The 14079-nt window shown below is 34.1% G+C and overlaps 1 protein-coding gene and 1 long non-coding RNA gene across 2 annotated transcripts in view; both read left to right on the top strand.

The window, feature by feature from the left end:
* Positions 1–14079, top strand: part of LOC134577543 (carcinoembryonic antigen-related cell adhesion molecule 16-like) — a 344602-nt gene that overhangs the window by 105782 nt on the left and 224741 nt on the right. The gene's annotated exons all lie outside the window — the stretch shown is intronic.
* On the top strand, positions 9515–11968 carry LOC134577506 (uncharacterized). The gene is made up of 3 exons (XR_010086027.1): positions 9515–9572; positions 10576–10606; positions 11907–11968. It is a non-coding gene; the product is annotated as an uncharacterized LOC134577506 (long non-coding RNA).

Raw genomic sequence — 14079 nt, 5'->3', positions numbered from 1 at the left:
TTTTTCTCCATCTTTTGGATAAACATCAAAAACAGAGATACGGGAAAGGTTGGACCAGATGCTCTTTTTCCCTCTGCATTATATTACTATATAATTTTTATTTTAAAAATGATGCACTGTGCGCTATGGTCGTGCTTCTATCTATACAAAGCATCCAGCTATGTGAAAGTTACCATTTAATGTATAGACTTCAAAGTCTCAGAATCTCCTTCTTCAGCTAAGATGGTTAACTTTTACAAATATTTTGGACCGTTTTTTACAGTAGTCAGTTCCTCTCTTTCATAGAAGAAAGACACTTCCTCGTCTACAGCAGACAGTGTACATCACGAACAGCAACTGAGAGAGACGTTGGGGTCAATGTACTGACAGGTATTGTTAAATCTGATACTATAACATGGCTGTTTATTGCAAAAGCATTACTAATTGAATATAAAAACATAAAATTAGATAACATAAAATAATGAGATCTTGTACAGGTAGTTAAATTATTATCCAGTACCTTATTTCTAATGTTCAATATGCCTTGATTTTAGGAATGGTGCCTGGAGAGGGGCAAAGAGTAAACACTAATATTTAAAAAAAAAAAAATTATTAATATCTAAACTAGCAAATTACTTGTGTGCTTAACATCTGTAGTGTGGATATTATTTGACAAGTTACAACATAATACTACTCATGATGATGTGAGCAGAGGCACAGATCAGAATGTTGCAGTGACGTTGTTCTTAAAGTGCTTGAAAGCACTACACAGATGAATGATATATAAGTTAAGAAAGGTTTGGACTCAAATACTTGTCAGGTATTTTTAGTTAAAATAAACAATAACTAATAATCATTGGATATTACAATTGATATACTGGAATATATAATACTATTATTTAATATACATATGCTAACTTCTTATAAATGATTAAATGCTATAGGCAGCTGTTTCAAAATAAATAAATTGAAAAACAAATCCAAAAATGTGTTTTCTTATATAAGAATCAGTTCTGAAGAACAGTTGCAATACAACAAGCTATAATGATCTTCAAACTCTGCAACAGACATTATGCAAGCCTGAAACAATCTACAAAAGAGGAACGATTAGAGACAGGACTAGTCCTGAAAAGAAAAAAGAACAGAAAGACATTTTGGACGAATTTGGCAATATTTAGTCTTTAGTATCATAGTCTTTATTTAATCCTCTGGGTTAATTTCTGCTTTTTTCATGTATCCTAAAAAAAAGTTCTCTCTGTTGAACTTCTCTCTTTAAAATCTCTATTTTTCTTGATAATTCATCAAATTTCTGAAATATGATTTTCCCAAGCTCTTATTGAAAAATATTTGGTGTCACAGTACTGTGATTCCCAAAAATATTTTTGCTAACTAATGTAACTCAGCTGTAAGCCTAGAGAGCCAATATTTTATTTCCAATCATAGTTAATAATTACAAAATTATAAAAAAAAAGTAGGGTTCATTGGACTCCACTATTAACCAGGGTCTCTCCTCTTCCTTCACTCTATTCATCTCTTCAATGAGTCTGTTCTCTGTGAAAGGAGGATAATTTAACATGAGGTTAGAGGACGCTCAAACATTTGCCCCCATTTCTAGTAATAAAGCCAGAAGATGACCTATTAATGTTGCTTAGTGATGTCCTGTCCTCTGACACTACACTAAAAATGAGTGCCAGATATACAGTCCTTTGGCCAAACAGGGCTAGAATATATAGAGCCAGAAAATGTTCATGCTTTTTGCTCTAACATGTATTAGGACTAAAAGGAGCTTTTTCTCTCTAGTCTTATAACAACAGCCAGAAGACATCCAGACACCCACTTAAGTAATGCCTTAAATAAGGTGCTGGTTAATATATGTCTTCAGAAAATCTTCTCAATTTCTATATTTCTTCATTAAATACTGACAAAGATATTGTGTATGTGGAAGCCACATCAAAGCCCAGTTTGTCTCTCTGGCGGATGTTCAAGGTTCTAATGAATTTTGGCCATTATAGATTTTCTTGAGAGAATTGGAAAAGTTGGTTTGAGAAACGATTTCACAATTACAAAAATGCATTGTAAACAACCAATTTTAGGAGATTCCCCTTCTTGGACATAGAAAACTAACTAGACATATTTCAAAAACTAACTAGACATGCAAATGATCAAAAACAGGCATCATGTTTCAAACTTCATAGTGCATTTCTGAAATGTATATTATTTTAAAGATAGAGAGAATCAAAATAAAATGTAAGACAATCCAAATAACCATAACCAATAATATCAACATAACAGAAAAAAGGGCAAGAGGGTGAGAAACTTCATCAACAAAATGGTTAAAGAATAACATCAATTCACCTGTGCCATAAAATCCAAGCTTGCATGTTCGGTTGAAATTTGGTGTGGCTGAATTGATATCTATATCTTGCACTATAGAAGCCATGCACGTTCGGAGCAGGCAATATCAGATACGCTGTCAGTGGCACAGGATTGTGAAACAAACAGGTAAGTATAATCAGCTGTGAGAGCCTCTCATGAAAACAATATGACACACCTTGGCAAAGATTTTGGTAGAGCTGCCTTTTGGCAAGTTTTGTCAGAAGTTTGAAAAAGGCATAAGCCAAATTAGTCCCTAATTAAGACTAATGATATCTTTCGACATTTCAGTAAAATTCCAACACAGTCAAATATTTTATCCCTAAGAAATACTATTTTATTTTTGTTTTGGGGGATGACATAACTGCTTTAACGAGTCAGTCTTCTAAACTGCTGTATTGGCTTTCTCAATATTCGAGTACTAAAGTTGATTGTTTTTGATGTATCAATGGATGAACACATTAGGAGGAGAGATGGCAAACACATCTTAAATAATATAGGGCTGGGGCAGGCCCCTAATTGAAAAAAGCAAGAGTCTCCCATGTTTAGAATTGGGTATGAGTGCACGCCATCCCATTCTGGCCAGGTTAGTGTGCACAGTGTCAACATGAAATCAGCTTGTAGATATTACAAAAGACCCCCACAGTCTACATTCAAGGAGCCAGTCATGCACAGTAAGGAACAATCCATTATCAAATATCTATTATCCAATCAAATATGGTCATTATACTCTTTACTGCTAAGTAAATAGGCAAGATTGTTTTGCAAATACACACTTTCTGTACTTTATATATCCGTGTATATGCTCATCATGTATTATTTTGGTTTGCCAGGTCACAATGTCTGGGCTGTAATGGGTAAAATGAAATCGCATTGAGCATTGAATTTTATAGCCAATATTTCATAGGTAATACAAAAATACATTGAAACACACTAAAAGCACAACACTTTGACTACAGTGTCATGTAGAGTCGATGTGCATCCTCTTACATAGAGTCATACGTGAATAGTGTGACTAGACAGTACTTTTAACGATTTTAAAGTGGTATAGTGTATCTAGTATGATGGCATTTCAAGTATGAATCAGTGAAAATATATATCTACTAGTTGTTTTAAAGATGTTATAATTTCAAAGAGATACTAGCTTCCTCATTAACACAATAAATTATATTTTTCAACCACTAGAGTTCATGTACACACATGTACTAACGATTTCCCAACTATAATCTCCATTTAAACAAAAACAAATAACAAGCTTGTGTTATGGCTTCGTTAATACATGTATGTGATGTAGCTCACTAACATTCAATTCCTCTCGTAGCAATAATGGTTTTCTGATTTTTATAAGGTAGGGGACATACCTTGCCCAAAAGCCCAGGCAAAGCTGGCTACAAATACACATTATTTAAAATAGCTGTCAAATAGGTACAAATTAGTTTTTTCTTACCTCTGCAGATACTAATATTTTATAACTACCTTCAACTACCCAATAGTTAAATTTCCAAACATAGACCTCTGTCTAAAATTGAAAGGTTAGACAGGATACCTTGGTCAGTCTTACAGGGTTATTCACTAAACACCAAATTTTGTGCAGATGGACAAAATCTAGATAAAATGACTGGATAATATGGCATTAATAACTCAAATCTGGTCAAAAGTGTGTATATTTACAGCACCATCTGACTTGATGTATTTGGTGCCAGCTTTAAAAATCAGAGGGTTTCCTAAATCCTATTTAAACTATAGGATTCGGACATATACAAATCATCAACATGAAAGAAAATCAGGAACAAATGCATCTGGTATGATGCTCATTTTGTCATTATAATTCACTTGCCTTTTGTCCACCCTCAAACTCCACCCTTAATAATTCATGGTGGGACATGACCTCCAATTGGCCATACTCAGTGGAGGTAAGAGTGAATTAGATGGGGGTGGAGACCTGCCTAGAAAGGCATAGTAAATGTCCCTGTTAGAATTGAACCATCCACATATATAAAGTTCTAACTCTAATTGTGAGCCTGCCTATATAGCCAGAGTGATATGTCTGGAACACACGCTGCTTCAAGATTATGTATTTATAAAATGAGTAAATAGATAATATTCGACAAACCTACAAACCAACAAATCAATCTCCTAAAGTTATAAAGGTTTGTACATACATGTTGCTATTATCTAGGATCTTCATCATAGAACAGGTCTCACAAAGCATATATATTATAAGTATATATATATTTATAATATTGGAATTGTTGAACACTGGATGAGAAGGTTAAAGGGACACTATAGTTACCAAAATAACTTTAGCTTAATGAAGCAGTTGTTGTGTAAAGATCATGCCCCTACAGTCTCACTGCTTAATTCTCTGCCATTTAGGAGTTGAATGACTTTTGTTTCTATTTATGCAGTCTTATCCACACCTTCTCTGGCTATGACACAACCTACATTAAAAAAAAAAAATGGCTTAATTTTCAATCACATGTTAGCTTAATTTAAAAGTTTATATATCCTGCTCTGTAAATTGAACTTTAATCACATACAGGAGGCTTCTGCAAAGTCTAACAAGTTATTAACAAAGCAGGAGATAAGCAAGTCTAAATAAAACAGAATTTGCAACAAAGGAAGTGTACACATTAGATGTCTCTTTGCAGGAAATTTCCTAGATTTGAACATTTATATTAAGGACTGCACCATTAAGACCAGAAACTATTTCAAGCCAGTAGACACCAACAGCTATATAGACAGGACTAGTTGTCACCATAAACCCTGGATCACAAATCACAAATGCCCCAAGAGGACAATTCCTCAAAATAAGAAGAAACTGCACAGAGGATGAAGATTATATACAACAAGCAGAATATTTAGAGCAACAATTTCTTGAGAGAGGCTATGAAGGAAAAGATCTTAAGAAAAATATAGAGGAAGTAAAACTTTTACCAAGGAATCGGCTCCTCATGTATAAAAGAAAGAATAAATTACAAGAAAGAAATGAAATTCCATTTATATGTAACTACAATGGGAACACCAGGAAAATACAACAAGCCATACACAAACTAGTTTTCCTAATAATTAGTACATTTTTCAATAAAAGGGCGGTATTATTGGAGCGATAGGGGAAACAAGCAAAATAAATAAATGATAAACAAGCTGGAGAAAAATATTACATATTTTTTTAATAAAAATAGAAAATGTAACCAGAGCTCGACATCTTTAACAACATATTATATATCAATCTTGTTCCAACCCTTTTCTGCAGACTACTATCAATAGATCAAAGTGGTCTTGGTATATATGTTTTAATGCATGCTTGATGTAATGCACTAAATATAGAAAAGTTCAACTCTAAACTGGAATGTCCTTTTAACACTTTTATTTCATCTCTTTCAGTTTTGCTCAGTGTGTGGATGCAGCCGATCAGAACAATCAATATCCAGCTGATCCCTTAGTATTCTGCGGTCACTCGGTCACTCTCAGTGTTACTTGGATCGATGGTTTTATTCACAATTTTACACAGTATAAAGAATTACAAGAAGAGAATACAAATCAAATCCTTTATATATTATCTGAATGGATTCTCCCCAAACATTAATGTAAATTAAGCAAGATTTTTTTTTCCTGAATGCCTCAGATCTGATAATTGCAGAACAGGGTAATTACACAGTAAAGGTACAAACCTCATTTATCACATAACAAAGCTTCAATGTGCCTATTTATGGACAGTAAGTATCATGTGATCTTTATATATTTCATTGTCTACAAAATCTATAGCCAATTACAAAATGTCGACAAAAATAGCTGATTTCCGCTCCATCACAGCTTACTTATTTGGGCCTAACATGTACAGTTTGGCTTTCATTTCACTTAAGTTCCTTGTTCTGTAAATAAACTGCTTTCTATTTATCCCAATTTAAAAAAGTAGAAAATTTTCTAAAATAAGTTTGAAACACTGTGGGTGCATGTAAATCTATGATGATAGAGCTAAACATGAGCGTGAAGATAAATTATTATAACGCATATGATATTGTGTGTGTGTGTGTGTGTGTGTGTGTACACATTTTGGTTACATTGTAATTCTTTCTGGTAGAACAGCCTCATGCGTATGCCACAATCCCTTGAATTCTTACATTGTACATTGAAAACACTTGGTATTTGAAACTGGCAACAGTTTCATTTCATTTTAAGAACAGGAGCAGAAGGAGTAGATACATGTATTTATGTAGGTGTTTATGGATATATACATGCATGTATCTATTTATTATCCATTCAATTAACTTGCTTACAATAAATGTCTAATGAATGAGTGGAAATTATGGGCCCTGTAGAGTAGTGATACCTCCTACTTTTGGGATTGGGATACAAAGTTGGTCAACATGCTACTTTATCTAAGAGGTTCCACATGTTTGGACCAGGCCCATCCTTTTCATCACAACCCAGGTACCTGTCCACAATAAACTGGTAATATATGGCAGTAGGACTGTCTTCCCCAATGCAATAGAGACAACTTGAATACAAAAGTGTGATGAAGGTGTTTTTCTGAATTTTTGTTTTTATTATCACATTGCAACTGTACGTTTGGCCACAAATGCAATTTTAAAACTTGTGAATTGGTTTAAAAACTATTGTCACTTGTAGTATAATTCAGCTCACTGTCAAAAATAGTATTATCATTTATAAATCGCCAACAAATGTCATAGTGCTTGAGATTAGGTGGGCGAACAGACAAGGGTTTGCAATGAGACGAGTTGGAAGCACAGAAACAGAGAGTGTTGAGGGCCCTGCTCTAACCAGCTAACATTCTAGAGGGAGTGGGGTAAACGGGCACAGGAAGTAAGGGTAGGATGTATTTCATGTACAAATGTTACAACCATAATGAAAACAGGAAGAGAGGTCAAATACAAGATTACTGGACTTTTACTGACTTCCATTTAGCCGCTAAATCTTGATATATTGTTTCTTATATTCATTTTCTTTATTAAAAAAAAAAAAACAATTTTCTCTTTCCAAGTTTGATTATGTAAATAGTATATCTTGTTTTGACAACTATGCTACCACATCTTCAGTACAGTGTCCTGAACAGGATTGGCTGAAAATAAAAAAAAGTATTTTTTTCCCCCTGTTTTTATTGAGTCACCTACCTGTTCAAGCTTACTTATTTATATATTATATTTATAAATATAAAGCAAAATACATATTAATCCCCTGATGACCTGGAGGTAGATATATACATTCATAATTGACATGCTTGTCTTAAGTGATAAAGGAGAAGATGGTAATATAAGTTCTGGAACTATAACGATTGTGCCCATAAGCACACTAAGTAAACGGTTATAAGAACACTTGAAGACATGTTCTGTAGTGGTTATGGTGCTTGGCTGTTCCTTTAATAATTTTGGTTGGTCTGCAGCGCATTACTTTCCTCTATATAATTTCCTTTTGTAAAGTGGGATGAAAGAACGGTGAACATAAATTATATATAGCATCCCAGAGACCTAGATGCAATTATTTTGCCACTTTCTCCTAAATTACCATGAGATTTCCATCCCCCTGGCCTTACATTTCCCTCCCATCACATCTCTTGATCACATACCATATATGATTCAGACTGTAATAAATGTTTTGCCTCTACCGTTCCTCTCACCTTTCCTCTAACCTGCATGAATATAATATAGGAAGGGTGTGATCTAATTAAAAAATGAATATATTAAACCTATAGAAATACTGTGCAAAAATTGTGCAAATTCCAGCACAGTAGAATAAATCCCAGGAATTTCAAATCTTGTGCTCATTAAAAAAAAAAAAAAAAAAGCTTACATAAGATAAAGAAAAACCTTAAAGGTTTCAACATGACTTATAAAATAACAAAACTATAAAATAGATAGGCACAAAAAAAGATTATAATAATAAAAATAATTCAACTTCAAAATAAAAGAAACATATATAGATTTATAGATCAAAATGTAAAAATGTGAACCGGCGTTTATCCATGACAAGTTTTGACAAACATGAAATCACTGATACGAGTATAAACTTGGCTAATGTTGGTTCCTAAATGGAATTGATAATCGCCACTTGGAGTGTTACACAAGAAATTCATTTTATTTTACATTAAAGTGGTTGAGAAATACATTTTAATATACAACGGTTGTATAATGGCATTTATTAGTATGTAACTTTTGAATTTATATGATATTGCAGACTCTTCAGCAACAGAAATCTCAATATCCACTGCCGCAGCTGTAATCACCTGTGAAAGCATCTTGATAATTGCATTGATGATCAGTATAATTTTCCTACTGTACCAAAGATGTGGGGACTCGATGAAAGAAAGGAAGGAAGGCAAGCTGAGAATGAAGCAGTTGGGAATTATTTGGGAAGAAAAACGCACAAGTTGAGATGATGTAGGGTAGAGATAACTCAATCAAGGCAAAATTGATAGCTGTAGACCATGTTGTATTTTAGTGATTATTTGTATTAAAATCTATCTACAGATACTTTCCTACAACTAAGAAAAATGTACGCTTTTCTATGAAACCACTGTCAGTGAGTCCAGCTCAATGGAGGACACTGTGGAAGGAATGAAAATATTTCAGTTGATATATATATATATATGTATCTTACAATTTAGTTGCCTGTTCCCAGGAAGTGCTGGGACAACATCAGTAGAACATCAGTCCAAAAAAAGTAGACTGATTTGCATCTTCTTTCAGGACACCACTCAAGATTAAATGATCTGCTGATCATCACTGGAGACATGTGGCAGGTTAAAGTGTCTTTAAGGGATCTGAGGGTTTGATGACCATATGTTTGGTAAATGCTTACAGCATGCTTTCCCTCTGAAACATTAGCGCCTCCTTGTCTGGAATAGGACAAGAACCTCACTCGTTTATACCATGCCATGATTTTTGCCTTGTTGGAGTTTAGTTCAACAGGGTTAGAGACCATTTTAGTGTTTCTTGAAAAACAATGTCTATGGGATTGTTCCTAATGGAACTATTTATTTATAATAATGTTTAAATTAAATGTATCTTTTCAAAGATCATTCCTGTTTCCATGAAAATGTTTTCAGGCTACAATCACCCAACACTATGTTTGATAGAACAGCACATGGATCGGGGATTTAACCTCCCTGCTTTAATTGTGTTTATAATCAAATTCCAGGACACCCTGTTTCCAGCCAAAAGCTTCCTGTAATCTATGATAATGTTCCTGATACAGCAGAGGTGAGATGGGATTTCAAAAAACAAACACATTCTTTTATATGAAACATGTTTCATGTTCCATGTTATACATTTACCCTTTCTATAAAACAAACAAATAGGTAGTAAATTTCAATCAAACGAAAAATAGTAAATGTGCCAAAGAAAGATTTCATGACTAAAAACTAGCAACAATTTTCAATGATTTCATTATGTGATACATTTTTCATGTAAAAATCTCAATACATGTTTTGATATTTAAGCACAACCTACCAAGGACATTATTTACATCAAACCTTCATGCTTCATGTCTATACGTCAATTCTCTTTTTAATATCACAGTGTTAACGACTGCATATCCTATTGTCTAGAGAAGTCCTGACGGTCACAGTATATATATATATATATGAGCTTTAGTTTTATTGATAACCCAATAATGTCGTAATCTGTTGTTTCTGGATACTCATGTCTGCTGAATATTATCACTGCTTTTGCATAGGAGAGACAGAGAGCATGTATTTTGTATTAAAGAATTCTGGAGTTTGTAAAGTAGAATATGGCCCAGAAACATAGGGTACTTAACAACGCTGGTTTATTGGAACAACATTTCAACCCTTTTTTAGCATGAAAACCACGATGTAACCCTTGAAACATTGTTTATACACTGTTCCAATAAACCTGCGCTGTTGGTTATACCTTGAGTGCCTTGACCATTGTCTATTTTACAAACTACAGAGTGCAGTCTGGCCTACCTCAGGTTCGGTTGCACTCTGGGAACCAAGGGAGTGCAGTGTTCGTTGTTTGGGACATTCATTCTCTCATGGTCTAAGTTTACTGATAAGGACTTATCATAACACTCTCAAGTTTATTACCTAGTTGAAGATAACAAACCTAACTTAAATTACTCTAAATAGTTTGTGAACTCCTTCCCTCAGCCGCATCCCTTGGTAATCACAGAAAACAGGGAAAGGAAGGAATTTACCAGCCATTGTGCAGTTGATCATTAAACTATGCTTATGTCTTGTAGGGTCTGCTATTAAATTGTGAAGAATCATACGGTGAGTGGGAAGGAGGACATCAAGGCAAATTCAGTGGCCTGCTTTTTGATCTAGTAGCCACTGGCCTTGTTGCTACATTATGTTTATTTCTCCTATATATTCTTCAAGTACTGTTTAGTCTCTGCTTTGGGTGGGTCTTGGGTGGATATGTGGTTGCCCTGCAGCTGTGCATACACATGAATGCACAGAATATGAGTTGGACCTGCCTAAGTTCAGATGGAAGATTCCACAAGGGTAGTTGAGAATGACAGGGCTAATATCCTGTGGGACTTTCAGATCCAGACAGATAGGCAAGTAGAGGCCAACCAACCTGACATCATAGTGGAAGACAAAGAACAGAAGAGAAGAAGGGAGTAAGGAGTAGTGCCTTGGTGTAATCTTCAATGGTATATGTAACAAAAACAATAAAAGCGCAGGGGAGAGTAATATAGTGTAGTATGTTTACAACCGGAGAAGCAAGAGAAATAAGAAGGAGAATGAGCTATGGGTAGCACTTGAGCGCTATGATCCCCACCTAAGAATATTGAGGTACTACCCTTGATCTCAGCAGAAGTCTGGAAATATGAAAACACAGAGAAAGAAACTATACAGTGTAGTATGCTACTCTGATAGAAGTTGTTATAGTAAGGTAAAATAGGAAAAGCACTCACATTCATAGGAGCCCAACATGTGAATAGAGTGAAGTGGTATGATCTCCACTCTAAGGATATAGATGGTGAGGTGTCTTCTCCGTGGTGTATATAAAAGCAAATTATAGATATAGCTGGTGTTGTGGACTATAGATAAAAATATTTTAAATATATAAAAGTAGATTAATATAGTACACAGCACATAGCTATCTCTATAATTTACATTTTGATTATATATATACATATATACATTGCTTTTATGTATGGATATACAATGTATTTAATTATCATGTTGGTGCTTCTCCTCCAGTCTTCAACTATTTACTCAATGCTTACTGTGCTTCATGCCAGTGGAGGTGGGGGTTATACCAGTATGGTAGCTTATCCCCCTCCACTGCACACTGACATATGTTTCAGCCCATAGATTGCGCAATTCACGTTCATCGATCCCTTCCTGTGTTGCTATGGATGCGGGCCACTGCAACGCACAACATCCATCTTTCTACACCTCTATGGATGCTGATCGACTCCCCAATTCTGTGTCTCCCTAATGCTCAGACTCCCATGCCTTTGGAATCCATATGTTTAGATGTTCATTTAAAATGGAACAGTAATAATGTTACAGAAATTATTAGGAATATGTCCTAATTATGTCTATATTGAATATTTAGGATGTGCCACTCATAGACAAGACCCTTCCCCAGCATATGACGATGTGTTAAATTCTGCAAAGGTGAGATATACATTTAAATAAAAATACATAATTTTGTCTATTCATAATCTTTCCTGTTCTTTCAATGTATTTACTAAGCCTACAAGGATACCATGGCATACACATAATTTCGTTACAGTTCAGAAAGGTTGAAGCACATATCCATAAATAAAATCTTGAGATGAAATGCATCCATGCCACAGTGAAATTAAGGATTTGATAATATACGTTTTGATATTTTATTGAAAAAATACTTTTAAAGGTTTATCCAAATATATTAAATCACTTGAAAAGCATATCCATAAATATTAAATTGAGGCCTTGAATGCAACTTTGAATGTTTTATACCAGGAAAATGAGTATGCTGATGCTATACACATTTATCTTGCTTATAAAAGTTCAAATTGAGTAACTTGAGTCTGAGTTTGAAAAGTAAGATTTAATGAGCAAAGCCTAGCATTTAGTTTTATATACCATGGAACATTGTTCTAGCTCAGAATTAGGCAACCTTCAGTGCTCCTGATGTTGTGAAGTACATCTCCAATAAAGCTATTACAGCCATAATGCTGTGAAAGCATCAGGGTAGGTGTAGTCCACAACATTCGGAGTGCCAAAGGTTTCCCAATGACGCTCTAGCTTTTTATCACATGGAAATGAAAATATGGTAAAAAATATATATGTGTTCACAGCCTAGGCAATTTTGGTTATCACATTGTCACTATTCTCCATTCCCTTTGTATTTAAATTCTGCTTTCAATATAACATTAATAATTGTATGGTTAACGTCATTCTTTATAGATGTGTTTACAATGATTTACAAAGTATGAAGGGCTGGATTCTCTTAGCAGAGTAAGGTTTGACTTTTCTTACTGAATAGAAATATTTTCACAGACTTCAATTGAGAAGTTGCTATTCAGTAAGCAGAGTAAATTTGTATACCGCTAAGAGAGTCTAGCCCAGCTCTTTAGGATAATCCTCCACTTTATTCTCTTTTTCAGCACCAAGCGAACCAAGATAAATCAGCCTATACTGTGAGTATGCTTTGTTTTGCTAACATAGTAAGAAACTGGTCCAGATATTTTTACTTTGTTCCCTACCACTGTTGAGTATTTTTACTGCTTTTATAATCAGATTAAACATCTAATACAGAATCAAAAATACTTTATATACTGAGACGTGTTGTAGTCTTTAAAACCCCATTAAAATATTGTATTTCCCTACATCAAGACATTTGTCTGGACTATTGACAACTTTCAGAGTTCCAGTACCTGCTTGGAGATGGCTGTTCAACATTCAGAACCAAAACTAGCTTATAACCATAAATACTGATATGAAAGGCTATACCCATCATCTTGCAATTGAGAACAGAACTATGCATTTGTTTTTGAAGGGTCTGCTTTTCAAATCCCTGGATACATACGGTGAGGTGTAATAATACAAAATCCAGAAAATCTTTCATATATTTTCTTTCTTTCTTTCTTTCGTTCATACCGTTTCACTATTATGATACTTCTTGTATATAGGCTTTTTTTTTTTATTAACATTAGAACATTAATGGTAATATTGTGTTTTAAAAAAATGATAGTAACAACATGTATTTGAAATATAAGGTGCATAACTAGCACACAAACATATAGTAAAACACCAATTTAGATTGTATTGCATGGCTGCCATCAGTGGGGTACAGGCAATACAGTTTTAGTGTTTATATGCAAGCTGGTAATCATTAATAGAGTGTAAATATAGGTAAGTGAGGCTTTATAGACTAAATTTAATTTTGCAAAGCAAATGAAAGAAAAAAAACATGAATACATGATTTTGGTACTAAAGAGGTTAGGCTATATAACTTTGTTAAACCAATGTATGTATCTACACCTATAATCTGGGACACGTGTAAACAGCCCCACAGTAGACAAAGAGCTAGAATATTAACTTATTTTATGGAAACAAACAATTCTTCTGAGGGCAGTCAGGGAATAGATTTATGATCTGCAAAAAACAACAAAGACAATGTATTTATAAACTATACATATGTATATATGTTATATCCACATATTATGCACATATTAGGAATTGTTATAAATATACAAAATTGCCAAGAACTAGTTAGTTATTAGGAATATGCCCTAACT

Source organism: Pelobates fuscus, chromosome 11, assembly GCF_036172605.1.
Source record: "Pelobates fuscus isolate aPelFus1 chromosome 11, aPelFus1.pri, whole genome shotgun sequence".
Classification (NCBI taxonomy): domain Eukaryota; kingdom Metazoa; phylum Chordata; class Amphibia; order Anura; family Pelobatidae; genus Pelobates; species Pelobates fuscus.
This window is presented reverse-complemented; position numbering and strand designations above follow the sequence as displayed.